The 13303-nt window shown below is 36.0% G+C and overlaps 1 long non-coding RNA gene across 1 annotated transcript; it reads right to left on the bottom strand.

The window, feature by feature from the left end:
- On the bottom strand, positions 1-13303 carry LOC121262241. Its single transcript, XR_005940069.1, has 3 exons — positions 13176-13303; positions 11457-11459; positions 1-11 (listed from the first exon to the last, which is right to left on the bottom strand). It is a non-coding gene; the product is annotated as an uncharacterized LOC121262241 (long non-coding RNA).

Here is a 13303-nt window from a genome sequence, read left to right as displayed (position 1 = left end):
CATTCAAAAATCTAGCCATGGTGGCCTCCCGGTCCTCCTCTACATTAGCCTGAATCATCGCCACCTCCATCTCCTTATGGTAATCCTCCATACTCCTAGACCCCTGTGTAAGATTTTGTAATTTCTGGTAAAGGTTTCTATAGTAATGGCTAGGTACAAATCTTCGCCTCATGAGAGCTTTCAACTCTCCCCATGTCTCTATAGGCTTCTCATAATTCCTCCTCCTATTGGTCATTAATTAATCCTACCAAATAATAGCATAATCAGTAAACTCAATTACCACCAACTTCACTTTCTTCTCCTCAGAGTAACTATGGCAATCAAACACCAACTCTATTTTTTTCTCCCACTCTAGATAAATCTCAGGGTCAGATCTAGAAAGATGGTATTTTCATTTTGATGCTCCTAAGGTCTCTATCTACACCATCCCGAGCCCTTAGATTCCCCTCAAGTCCTCTTTCATGCCTAACTCTTCTATGTCTACTCGACCCAACTTCAGATGCTAAGTCTTCCTCATCCTCACCATCTCCTTCATTCTCATACTTATTTTTAACTCTATGCTCATGTCGCTTCCTATCTCTCCCACCTTGCAGATTTTTAATCGCTGCTTCTTGATGATCCATAATATCCCTCACTTCACCCAATACAAAGTTCAACCACTCAAACTGTTGTTGTATGACTTGCAACACAAAGGATGAGTTATCTGCTCTCCCCTTGGTGATGAGCTACTCCGGTGAGACATTATAAGGTGCCGTACAAAAGAATTTTAGTAGTAAAAAAGAAAACTTCACACACTCTCTTACGTGTTTACACTTAAATAATGGCATTCCACTCGTGTTTCACTCTTAATTGGCTTTTTATTCGATAATAGTCTCACACTCTCTTGAAATTTACCTCAAGAGTTTTCTCACTCAAGTTCTTTAAGAACTAATTGAACTCAATCAAGACAATGTAACCTTGTTTTATCCCCCAACTAGTAATTAGGTCTAAGAAACAAGAATAAGAGAAACATGGAAGGAATAAAAAATGACACGTGAATCAAGGAAATTATAAGAATGAAACAGTAAATAAGACAAGATACCAACTAGAATAATTTATGCAGCCCCTTTGATGATAAGGCTCAAGAATTTTTTTTTTTGGACGATTTTTCTTTTCTTGTTTTTTCACCAACTAATTTGATCACAATCAAGAATAAGCAATTGAGAAAACCCTACCAATAACTCAAAACCCTAGGACAAGTGATATAGAGCAGCCCCTAGAACAAGAGATTTCAGCCAACACAAATCCTAGAACAATGACATTCAACAGCCCTAACAATAGTGAAGAAATTCGGCAGCCACCTCTATTTTTTTTTGTTTTTGCTTTTTTGTAATCAATCCTAGAACAATGAAGTCCTAGAATTAAATATGCAAGAAATAAAAGATAGAATCAGACCTGATTGGAAACCTTGCTCCGAATATCAAATGATATGAACCCATAGGAATGAAATATCTTGAACCCACAATCAATTTGAAAACTCTCCAAGAAAGCTAAAGTCAAGTCAATGGATGAAGAATCTAGACCCGATGAGAATTCGTTTCAAGAGCCTAGATTATATGAAAATCTAGACCCGTTGAAGAACTAGTCTCAAGAACCCAGATTACAAAGAGGAACACTACAAAGGTTGTGATTTACCTTTGATAAGTTCAAAAGTTCAATCAAGAACAAGAGGAGTAAACTCAACTCATAAATAAAATTTAATATTGTCTAAAAACTTTAAATGAGGCTACAAAGAGTATTTAAACCAAACCTAATTAAAACCCTAGCCAAAATAAATCCCTTTTTACCCAAAATGCCCCTGGATGAACAGTATTGCGGCTATAGTAACGCTACAGTAACCTCTTGAAACCCTAGTTCCTAAAAAGTAACTTTCCAAATAAGCTCTTGGCCAAAATACAAGGCCTTCCCGAAAATCATAGTTCATAAAAAATAAGAAATGTGGGCCAAACATCTTCAAGCCCACTTATTCTAAACTAATAAAATAAATCCTTTAACCAAATTAGAAGCCTCCAATAACAATAGGCCCTATATCTAAGTCATGTTTCCACAACTTGAATCAAGTGGATCAAAACTGGTTCTCCTTCTTTCAAGCCCATATTAAGTGTTGGGCTCTTGCTAGCTTCATCCCAAGTGGATTGCACTAATTCTTGCATTACTTCCTTGATCTTCTTGGCCCTTGATCTTGTAATTGGCCTATCTAGAACTTGCAAAGGATCTTTAAGAGTAGGCCCACCTTGGTTCCCATTAGAGAGAGAAGGAGAGAGAGAGTGCTTCACCCAATCAGATTAAATTAAAGTACCCATGTGCCCTCAAATAACAAATTGAGAGTCTATAATCTTTAGGAGCATTTGGAAATGAGAGTCTATATTTCGAAATGACAATTCACGGCCAATCAGGAACATATCATAAAAAAACTCTATAATCCTCCGTACTTTCAAACCCCGGGCAACGTCTAAAAAGATTACTTCCTACAAATGATAAACATGTTGCCAATTACTGCAGAGAAATACAAGGTAGAAAACGAGAAAGTCCAATAAGCATTTAGAACAATCAACAACCTTCAGGAAAGAGTCTGCAGCTTGAAATAAAAATGAAACTATCATTAAAATGCTCCAAAATATACCACCTGTTTGACATCATCTCTTTTGATAACATGATGAATTCTTGTTTTTGTGTAGGAAAATTAGATTAATATAAATGAAAAGGTACAATAGCAGGGGTGGGATACCCCAAGTAACATCCAAACCAACAATTGATCATTTAATACTCTTTATGGACGAAAGCTTATATAAGGTAGAGAGAGAGAGAGAGTGAGAGAGAGAAAGATAATTTGTCTTTTTTTTTTTTGCATTTTAGTGTAGCTTTAGTGTAAAGTTATCTCCAGTAAAATCTCCCAAATGGTGACGTGAAGACAAAAGCATTTATGTTATTTCCTAAAATATAGCATTCCATGTTCAGCGAAGAGCAATGTTATTTTCAGAGCTATAGTTAAAGTAATCAAAGTAAAAGAAATTATCTGAATTTGCTCACTCATAATAGTTTCTCCTCTGATTTTACGTTTCCCTGAGGAAAAAATGTACCATTAACAATGAATGAACTGAATGAGAGTTGTCCCAAGTGCCTTTCAAGATTTTTGAGATGAAACCTTTTAGTTGGTTTAAGTCTTGAATTACATCGCTGCATGTCAAATATTGTGATGTTTTGATGCTGAATTTTACTTAATCCCATAAAGATATATATAGTTTTAGACACATACGCACACCATAAGAGCTAAACTACTTGACGTATTCTGAAAGAACCGTTAGAAATTAGACTAAAAGAATGAAACATTATGATATATGAGAATTACACATATCAAGTGCCATATGTGTTTGTATTTTATTAATGAAGTAACAGTTTATCCTGAATTACATATGAATGTAAAAAACTTCAAATATCAAGCATAACTTAAGAATTTCAGTATATGATGAAGGAGCTTGAACTTATAACCTGGATGGCGGGTAATAAATTCTTCCTATTAGCTTGAAGCATTTGTATTTCTTGAAAAGAAAATGACCAATAGAAGAACCTTTGTTATCATTGACATGCTAGATAAATAATTTAATATTGAGAAAAAAGATAAATGTATGCCATGAGAGGCAACATTGGCAACATCTACAACCTTGTACCATTAGTTTCTAGCAAATACAGAGAGAAAAAAGAATAAAGTAAACAGAGAAAAAAAATGTAAGCCCAAACACTAGAATCACAAATTATTTATCCTCCCGCAGATTTGAGGGCTTTGTGTCAGTGGACTGAGGGCGACTTCGTGTCGAATGGATTGAGGGCGTCACGTTGGTGGACTTAGGGACCGAGGGCTTGGGGACTGATCTCCTCGGGAGGGCTGAGATCGTGATGGGGAGGGCTAAGGTCGGTGGTTGCTTGGCTCCGAGGGTTGAGATCAAAGAAGACGAAGTGTGAGGAGGTTTGGGAGGGGGAATTCGAATTTGGGGGTCGGTCGAATTCGAATCTGTCAAATTCGAGATGCAAAGCCAAAAATCGGAAAAATCGGTCCATTGGTTAGTGAACTCGGTCCACACGTCAGGTGTTATGGCTGATGCGTATAGTGGGTTGATGCGAAGATTTTTTTTTTTCTAAATGCTTGTTTTACCCAAATACTGGCTCATCCTACGTCGCCCAGCACCATCGTCACCTGCCTAGCGCCACCCCGCGAAGGCCATCACTCGGTCCATCGCCACCCTGCGCAGCCCATCCCTCTGTCCTGTGCCACCCATCGTTCCTCCTCTGTAGCCCCTCGAATTTACACATCTTGCGTCACCCCAGCACCCGCATCGCATCGCCTGCCCTACACCACCCCGCAACGGCCATCCCTCAGCCCAGCGACGACCATCCCCGCAACGACTGATATATACCAAGAATTTTTCTATGGGAAGTGCTAGGTACAGTCCCTAAGAGGAGGCCCTGTGCACGACATTGTTTGTCATTTAGTTCATATCAGCAGATTTCAAATGACCAAAATGCCCAGAATACGATTTGGCCAAAATGCCATGCGATTTGGACAGAAACCGAATACGGGAGCCATTCAATTTTGTTTTGTCGCTCACCCAGCTCGTGTGACCTCCTCTGCGCTGTGCCATTCGAAATCCGGCGTCCACCACCATCGGTAACGTAGACCCAACCCAGCCTAGCCCAGCCCACGCGAGGTTCCTCCACCACCTATGTTCTTCTGCTCCTCCACATCCATCAGAGGTAATGTGACCCAAATGTTAAAGAAATTTTTTTTGCCCAAATCTGAATGTTCTCAACCAGTGTTTGAATTAAATTTGTTGAATGTGTGTGGATCCAAATTTATTTTTTGTCAATATTAATTTATATAATAATGATATTAGATGATAAATGTGAGTCCCCTCTCACAAAAATAGGTTGATTTAGAGTAATAGTCAGTGGTATACACATTGAAGCTTTTGAATCTAAGATTTTGGTATGAAATGAGGATGACAAATAGACATACATATACATTCATTTATTTTTTTGAGGTCAGAAGTTAGAACACGGGGTCTAGTAGATTGAAATCCACAAATATTTATTTTTTTGAGATTGGGTCATTACTTATTAAATATTACATAGAGGTGGGTCTATTTTTGGTGGACAAGTCGATGGAAATAAGGGAAGAAAACATGAGGCCTACCAGCACTACTGCATTCACTCAGGTATTATTTTTCCATTCAAAAGCCATGTTATTTGTGTGATTTATAATTTGTGATAAATCATTATTCGATATTATTTCAGAAAATACCAAAACCATATTATCCAGATTGGACAGCATATAGCTATATGCATGGTTACCATGGGATGATGCCACCACCATTTTTTCCACCGTTTGCTCCTCGTCCAAATGTCGACCCTTATCCATAAGAGAAAGGAGATGATAAACTTTATGATTCAGAAGTTTTGAAAGTTTCTATGCTTGCTTAAATCCACTTTGTGAAAAATGCGATAGTAATAGTTTTCCCTAATACTCGGCACATATTTTGTTTATGACACATCATGCGAAAACTACTAAAGAAGTTGGGTTCCCATTCACAGTATAGTTGTAGTTTAAAAAGTGCAATGCAAAAATATGTTTATGATTACCAGACTTCTAAAGAGTTTGAGAAGTGTTGGGAGGTGTTTATTGGTACGTATAATTTGCATGAAAATGCATGGCTTCACAGTCTATATAGTGAGAGAGAACATTGGGTTCCTGTATATATGAAAGATACATTCTAGGTTGGAATGAGCACAACTCAAAGGAGTGAGAGCATGAATGCATTTTTTGATAGTTTTGTGCATTCAGGGATGACATTAAAAGAGTTTGTCGATTAGTTTGATAATACATTGAGAAAAAAATTAGAGAATGAGATTGCAACAGACTTTCACTCATTCAACTAATCAATTCCATGTATTACCCATTTACCCGTGAAAAAGCAATTTCAAGAATTATATACTAATTCTAAGTTTAAGGAAGTACTGTCCAAAGTAATGTTATTCTCATTGTATTCTCATTAAGACGGAAGGTGCAATTTCAACGTATCAAGTTAATGATTAGTTGCAAGTTGAAGATAACATCAAACGAGTTACATACCAGGCAAACTTCAATGAAGATGAGTGTGAGGCAAAGTGCATGTGTGGACTATTTGAGATGAGATGTATTTTATGTACACATTCTTGCTATTTTCTCAGTGAAGGATGTATGATCGGTGCCTTCAAAGTACATAGGGACAGGTGGAGGAAGGACATTAAATGTAGGTAAGCTTTAATTCGCAGCAGTTATAATGATTTGAGTGGTAAACCAGCTGCTGGTAGGTAGTCTACTCTGATTAAGCTATGCTATAAAGTCACCACAAATGCAGCAAAAGATGAAGATGATTCAATGGATATGGTGCAGAAGTTACAGGCAATGAATTTGCTTTACACAAAGACCAAGGCCCAGCCTGCACTAGCGAATGAGAGTACTTTGGTCAATGAAGTTGAAGTTAAAAGTTCAAAAAAAGTGTAAGTTCTCGTGTTGCGAGAGGTAAAGGGAGGCCCCCATCGAAGAATTTGACACCTGCAATAGAAAAGGTTATAAGGAAGTTACAAACTAAAAATAAACAGTCCGAGACTGGTGCCAAGAGGAGAAGAAAAAATGTATTCTCATTGTTTCTCATACAATTTTTTAAGTTCGTTTTCCAATTATATTTAATTTAGATTTTGTGTGGTTGAAATGTAGGCAACCAAACTTCCGGAAGATGTTTTGAACACAAGTGATGCCCCAGCAAAGATAGATGAGGTCTTCAACACAAGTGGCACTGCAGAAACAACAAATGAGATCTTGAACATGACTGGCGCTGCAAAAACAACAAATGAGATGTTGAACATGACTGGCGTCGTAGCAACAACAGATGAGGTCTTACTTCCTAGTATACAACAAAGTGTCCTTATACAGGTATGAAGTAGTTCATATATATGAATTTTTACTTAAGTGTATTTTTTTTTTACCCCTCTTAAATGTGATTTTAAGTGTATTTTTTTTACTCTGATATAGGTGGATCCTCAACATCATACCTCTCTTGACAATTGACAATAGGAAGTTTGCAGTTCATTATGGTCGCTATGTGTTTTAGTTTGTATTAAGCTGGTTCCTTCAATGTAAGTTGGCAATACATGGGAGGTGTTTGTATTAAGCTGGTTGTTTGTATTAAGTTGGCAGTACAGAAGAGTTGTTTGTATTAAGCTGATTTATTTTAAGACAAATGGAAGATACTGTATGACTATTCCAGCAATGTACTCATTTTATTTTCTATTAATGAAGAATGCAAATTTACTGTGTATTCGAAGTGTAATGTATTGCATATTCCAACTTACTACTAGTACAAAATACGTTATATTGAAGGGATCATAAGTCTGGTGACACTGCATATTACAACTTCGACAAGGCTGCATATTAATGCAGAATGTTTACAAGTCACCAGCCTGGCTACAATGAAACACTGAAAAACTTAACAAAATACAAAAAGTCACAAGTTTGGCTCACCTAAAACACTAATATACAAAAAGTCCAAAATTAATCTTCTATTGATCTTGATCGTAGCATACAACATGATATTATAATTGAAAATCCCCAATACACGCAGAGTAGCATGCGTGCATGACTAGCATCTTTGACTTGATTGTGAAGCTCTTCCCGTTCATTAAGAAGAACCAACACTCTTTTTTGGATGTCCTCTTCTCTTTTACAAATCTCTTCCCTTGCATGCTGGAGTTCTTTCTCTCTCCTTTCGACTTCAACCTCTCTCTTTTCGAGTTCTTCCTCTCTTTACTGGAGTTCTCTTTCCCTGACAATTGGACTTTCATTTTCTTCTTCAAAATCTGTCCATATAAAGTGGTTGCAGTATGGCTTTCCCTATAGTAAACAACTTGTAAAAATCATTGCAAAAAAATGAAGGTGTTTAACAGTGTAGGAGACTAAAAATATAGAAGGAAAAGTTGTTAGTGATGACCTTCTTATTGTACTTTGGACAAGTATGAAAATGTCTTCTTGGATTTCTTGAGGTGTTCGAGACTTTAAGACATGCAATCGACCCATATAAACATATTGGAGCATTTTTCAAATGACGATTAACCAAAGAAGATTATGATTGTGATTGCGATGAAAACATTGCACTTTATTATACACAAACAAGCTTGAAACAAGTAATAGTAAAAGATTAGTATACCCTCAAAACTGTTTTAAAACAAGTATACACAAACAGCCTTGAGACAAGTATACACAAGCAACCTTGAGACATGCTCTAGTGCTGGAACAAGTGAGCATGTGGACCAAAAGCTTCCTTTGAATACCCCAGTAAAGAAGCAAGATCAAAGGTTTTAGGTGGAGCTAGCAAAGAAGCAATATCAAAGTAAGATCAAAGCAAGAAACCATCTCATGTCCACCATAGCAAACTGCAGCTGGTCGTTTTGCTCCAACAACATCTCAGAAATATTTCCACAAAGTAAAAGTAAAACAATGAAAAGTTCCTTTAAGAGTGAAAAGATAATTTCCACAACTAGTAATACAAACAGGATTGGTTCCTTCAAAATTAGTGCTACTTAACAAATGCAAGCTTGAGAAGAAGATTTATACAAAATCTTCCAAAATCACTAATATTCCAAGATCATATAAAGATTCACAATTTACATAGCACAACCACTTTTTAAAAAATGCAAATTGTGTTATATAACTCAAGGTTGGCAGATTTGAAAGTCCAAAGAGGATTAGGGACATCACAAGAAACACCCATAACATTCTGTAAACTACTTGGGCTCGCACACATTTACACTCTGTAAACTACTATCTAACTGAAGATAACACAAATTTACACTCTGTAAACTACTTTGACCAGCACACATTTACACTCAGGAAGAGAGTTAGCAACCACAAGGATCCAGACTCCATCTCACTGCAGTATGAGTTGTGTCAAACTTGAGATATGGCACTAACAAATTAATGGCTATATCAAGTCAATCATTGAAATCATAAGCACTAAACTTTCAAAATCAACACAGATTTATACAAGAGACAAGCATTAAGTTATTACCTGCAGCACAGATTTATTCAAGACAACAAGCATCAATCTTCCAGTTGTCAGGACAACACAAGACAACACAGATTTATCAACGCAGATTTATACAAGACAACAAGCATCAACCAGTGCAAAATTATAAACAACAAAAAGAGAAAAGTGCATTTTTTAGCTAACAAAAAGAATGGGTGCCAAGGAAATAAACAATAAAAAGTAAAAGAACAACCGTGCAAAGAAGGGGACGACGCACGAAGGGGACTCGGTTAGGGCTCAGATGGGGCTCAAGAGGAAAATGAACTGGTCTTCAGAATGTGTTGGCTATCCAGAGGAAAACCATCATTGACTATCCAGAATGCGTCGTCGTCCTCAAGAGGAAAATGAAGTCTCGAGAAGAAGGGGGACTCTATGGGAGTTCAATTGCTCAGGAGAGGGGGGAAAGGAAAGGGGTCTAGGGTTTCTGCATTAAGAAAGGGGAGAAAGGGGAGAGTCCGTTTCTACGAGAGACGACATCGTTTTTAGATTAAATGAAACGGCTCGTTTTAGTCCACGCTGGGGCTTGCACTTGCAGACCTCTATTTGGGACTGTATTAAGAATTATTCTTTTTCTATTCCTAAACTACAGGTACTGGAGCTTTTTATTATTATTATTATTTTTTTCCTTTATGTTGGATGCTAAAATCTTTCATTCTTTTGGCCGTCCGATATTAAATATTTGTTCGTTGTATGTTAGTTTTGTGAAAGGGTCTCTATTTTTCATTTTTTGTTGATTTTTTTAATGTTTCTTAAGTTTAGTAATTTTGTTTATTGAAAGCAGTCTGAGTAATGATCTTGACCTTTTCTTTGAACCCGCATACACTGATGGTTCTTAACTCACGTGGCTTTATGTATCCGAAATTGTTGATAATCTTAGATATACCTTATTAAGAGTTTTCAGACATTTGAGTTGCTGGATATGACATAAGCGAAGCAATTAGGAATGGCTCAACAACTCTTTGGTGTTTTCAGGCCGCCGTATTCCTACTTATTTAAAAAAATAAAAATAAAAATAAATAACAGTTAGATTTGAATTGAGGGTACAGAGTGAAAGATACCAGTAGTTTTGGGTCCAAAATTGGAACTCATGTAGTAAGGTGTAAAATGAAAAGGAGCGGTAGTTTGTGGTGGGTAAAAGGCATATTTTTCCCAAAAATATCTATATATATAAACCTATCTCATTTGGCATTTGCCATTTTTAAATTTGTATGCAAAATATAATGTGTGTAGTTGAATGAATGGATTTTTTTTCATTAGCGTGGCCATACTTCATACTTGCCTCTAGGGAACATTTTCTGTATTTTGTTCAAGTAAAAGCTTTGATTGGGGCCTTATCTAGACTTGTGTCTGGTTAACTTGCCAAGAATACACTCATCATCTCTGTTGCTCACTTGTGAAATATGATCATCTATCTCTTCAGCGTTAACATGTTGGCTTCAGTGACTAGGCCTGCTTAACTTTTATGTTGGCAACGTTCTGAACGTAAATATACACCCCAAGTGAGATTATTATATTTAAAACTTTCCCATCCACTGCATATGTGCAAGGTTTTTTATTTCTCCCTTCAATTGAGCAATTTGATGGAGTAGATGATTTTACCCTTTCATATATTATGTGGTGAGCCCTTATAAAAGAGAACGTGTTTGAGAAAAGAGAATGTGTTTGAGCTGAACTAAAAGTTTTCCTGTCTTTTGTACAGAGCTCTGCCAAGATACAGTTTTGAAGTGAGGTCACTTTCATTTAGGAATTCATCTGATTATGTCTAAATGTCAGCTTAGGAGCTATCAACTATGATTTCTGTTATCTTTCAGTTTTCTGGAAACCAGCCTCTCCCAATTTTCAAGAGCCAAAGAATCACTTGTAGTAATGTCACTGAAGCTTTTGAACAATATTATTCTTCATCTTATAATTTGTCATTCTCAAATCATACTTGTCATCATTTCTTTTCTTTTACATTTCTTTTTTCCTTTTATGACTTAAAGCCTTCTTTTTAGATATTTGAATTTCTCATTGATTTGGCTTTATATCCTCTTAACATTGTATGATTGGCAATCTTCTGTAGCAGGAAAGTAGTTCTTTTTTGCAAGTGACTTTAGAAGAAAAGTTTCAGGGCAGACATTGGTGAATCAAGAATGCTACAATTGTAATTGGTAAATGATATTGTGTATGTTTTGCCTTGTATAGACTTCAAATTTGAGCACTAACGTTAAAAAGAACTTGGAATACTGACATTATTCTTTTATAGGTTCCTGTTTATATCGCTGAAATTACACTGAAGAATGTCGGGAGGTTTTACATCACTTTCTCAGATAGATTTTCTTATACTAGATTTGATATTAAAGTTAACTTTGTTGGACTTCCCTGCATATTTCTTAGTTGATCGACCCTCTTCCCACAGCAATCGTTCCCTCATTCCTCCTCGTTCCTCCGCGAGTACATATCAGTGCAGATCAGTATAACACTCTCTTCAATGTCAGCTCCTTGTATTCAAATCTATTGTTTTTGTTTAGTTAATTACTCTATTGGATTCCTTTTTAGTTAGAGTTAATCTAGATGCTCTGTTTGGTTGCCGTTGGATGCTCTGTTTGGTTGCTGTTGTCCCTCGAAGTAAACTATAAGAAACATGGAAAATGTCTTTTTTGGGAGCTCTGACCAAACTGTACATGAAGTGAATTAAACAATACTGTGAAGGACCCTTTTTTAGACGATTAGATAACATTTTTGGGATAATATGCCTGAAGTGATTAAATGAACAAGAATTGGAATATTTCAAGTTATTTTTTTATATATTGTATAGAATGCATTCAATATTTTTGAATATTTTTTTTCAACATTTTTGGGATAAGTTATATTTGTTTAATTGAAAGGTTTAATTATATTTGTTTTCTTTTAGACGTGTGACGATCTTGATGCTGTGGTGTAGTTTGTGGATATGCTATGTTTTAAGGATTTTTGTACCTTCCGGAGAGGTTGTGGTGTAGTTTGTGGAGAAAGAATGTTTTAAGAATGTTTGAACCTTCTGGTGTATTTTCTTCCTGAAGATGTTAAAGTCTACTAAATTTACTGTTTTTAGTTTTTTTCTTGGACAACTTTGTAATATTTAGTTATGGGATTTGTTTCTAAAGCAATTATGTCTACTTGTTATGTGCAGATTGGTGTAATGGAGTATTTTGACTATTAAAGTTTCATCATTACAGTGTTTGTGTTCCTTTTCTGATGATGTTATGATGGTATTCTTCTAACTCCAAGCTATTTTTGCTGGTTTATCTTCAGCCAAATTTTCCTCATTATGGCTTTCAGTATATTTGCTCTGCCATTTTTCAGATCTGGCTTCAACCCAGTATTTTGAGTGGCTGATGTTTCGGATGGAGGATTTTGACAAGATTGGAAACAAAGACAAGTGGACAGTTTGTAAGGGAGTTGCAGTGAAGCTGGTGGTATATCTTGTGTTACTATAGTTTGTCAAGATTACTTTCACTAGGCCATTGTAGGACGTTCTTTGAAATGGAGTGAAGATTTGTTTGTAAATGAAATTGATGGCTAATGAAATTGTCATTATCAGGTGTACAGTGTACTAATTATTAGTGAAATCTAGTTTTCAGTAAAAATTACTATGCTAGCAATCTGTGTATCACAGGAAATTGTCTCCAGAGTTGTTACAAGCTTTTCAAAGTGCTAAAATCATATTGAATTGAATTTAAGCCTTCAGTAAGTTGTTACATAATTTCATAATTTCATTTTGTTATACATTTTCAATTATTTTTTAACAACAAACTTAGTTGATGTGTTTTGTCAAAAGGCAAGTCCACATTATTTCCATTTTCTTTTGGGTATATATCTTTCCCAATTGTCATGCATGTAGTACTCTGTGGAAAATAATAGACCATATAATGACACTTGTGGATATATTGAATCTTAACAGAGAATGCACAACTTTGATTTTGTTATTCCATATGACTGTTTTCTCAGTGCAATACAAAACATAGAGGGAGTACCATTACAGTTGATCTATTAAAAAACGATATACTCCATACAACGTGCAATTTACATACAATTTATTCGAACCAAGCCAAAACTATTATAAATGTGACAATCCAGTACAAATACAATAATTTTTTCTTTTCCTTTCGAGGAGTTGCCTCTCTCTC

The sequence above is a fragment of the Juglans microcarpa x Juglans regia genome, chromosome 4S, assembly GCF_004785595.1.
Source record: "Juglans microcarpa x Juglans regia isolate MS1-56 chromosome 4S, Jm3101_v1.0, whole genome shotgun sequence".
Taxonomy (NCBI): Eukaryota; Viridiplantae; Streptophyta; class Magnoliopsida; order Fagales; family Juglandaceae; genus Juglans; species Juglans microcarpa x Juglans regia.
The sequence above is the reverse complement of the archived record's forward strand: the minus strand, read 5'-3'. Positions and strand labels throughout refer to the sequence as shown.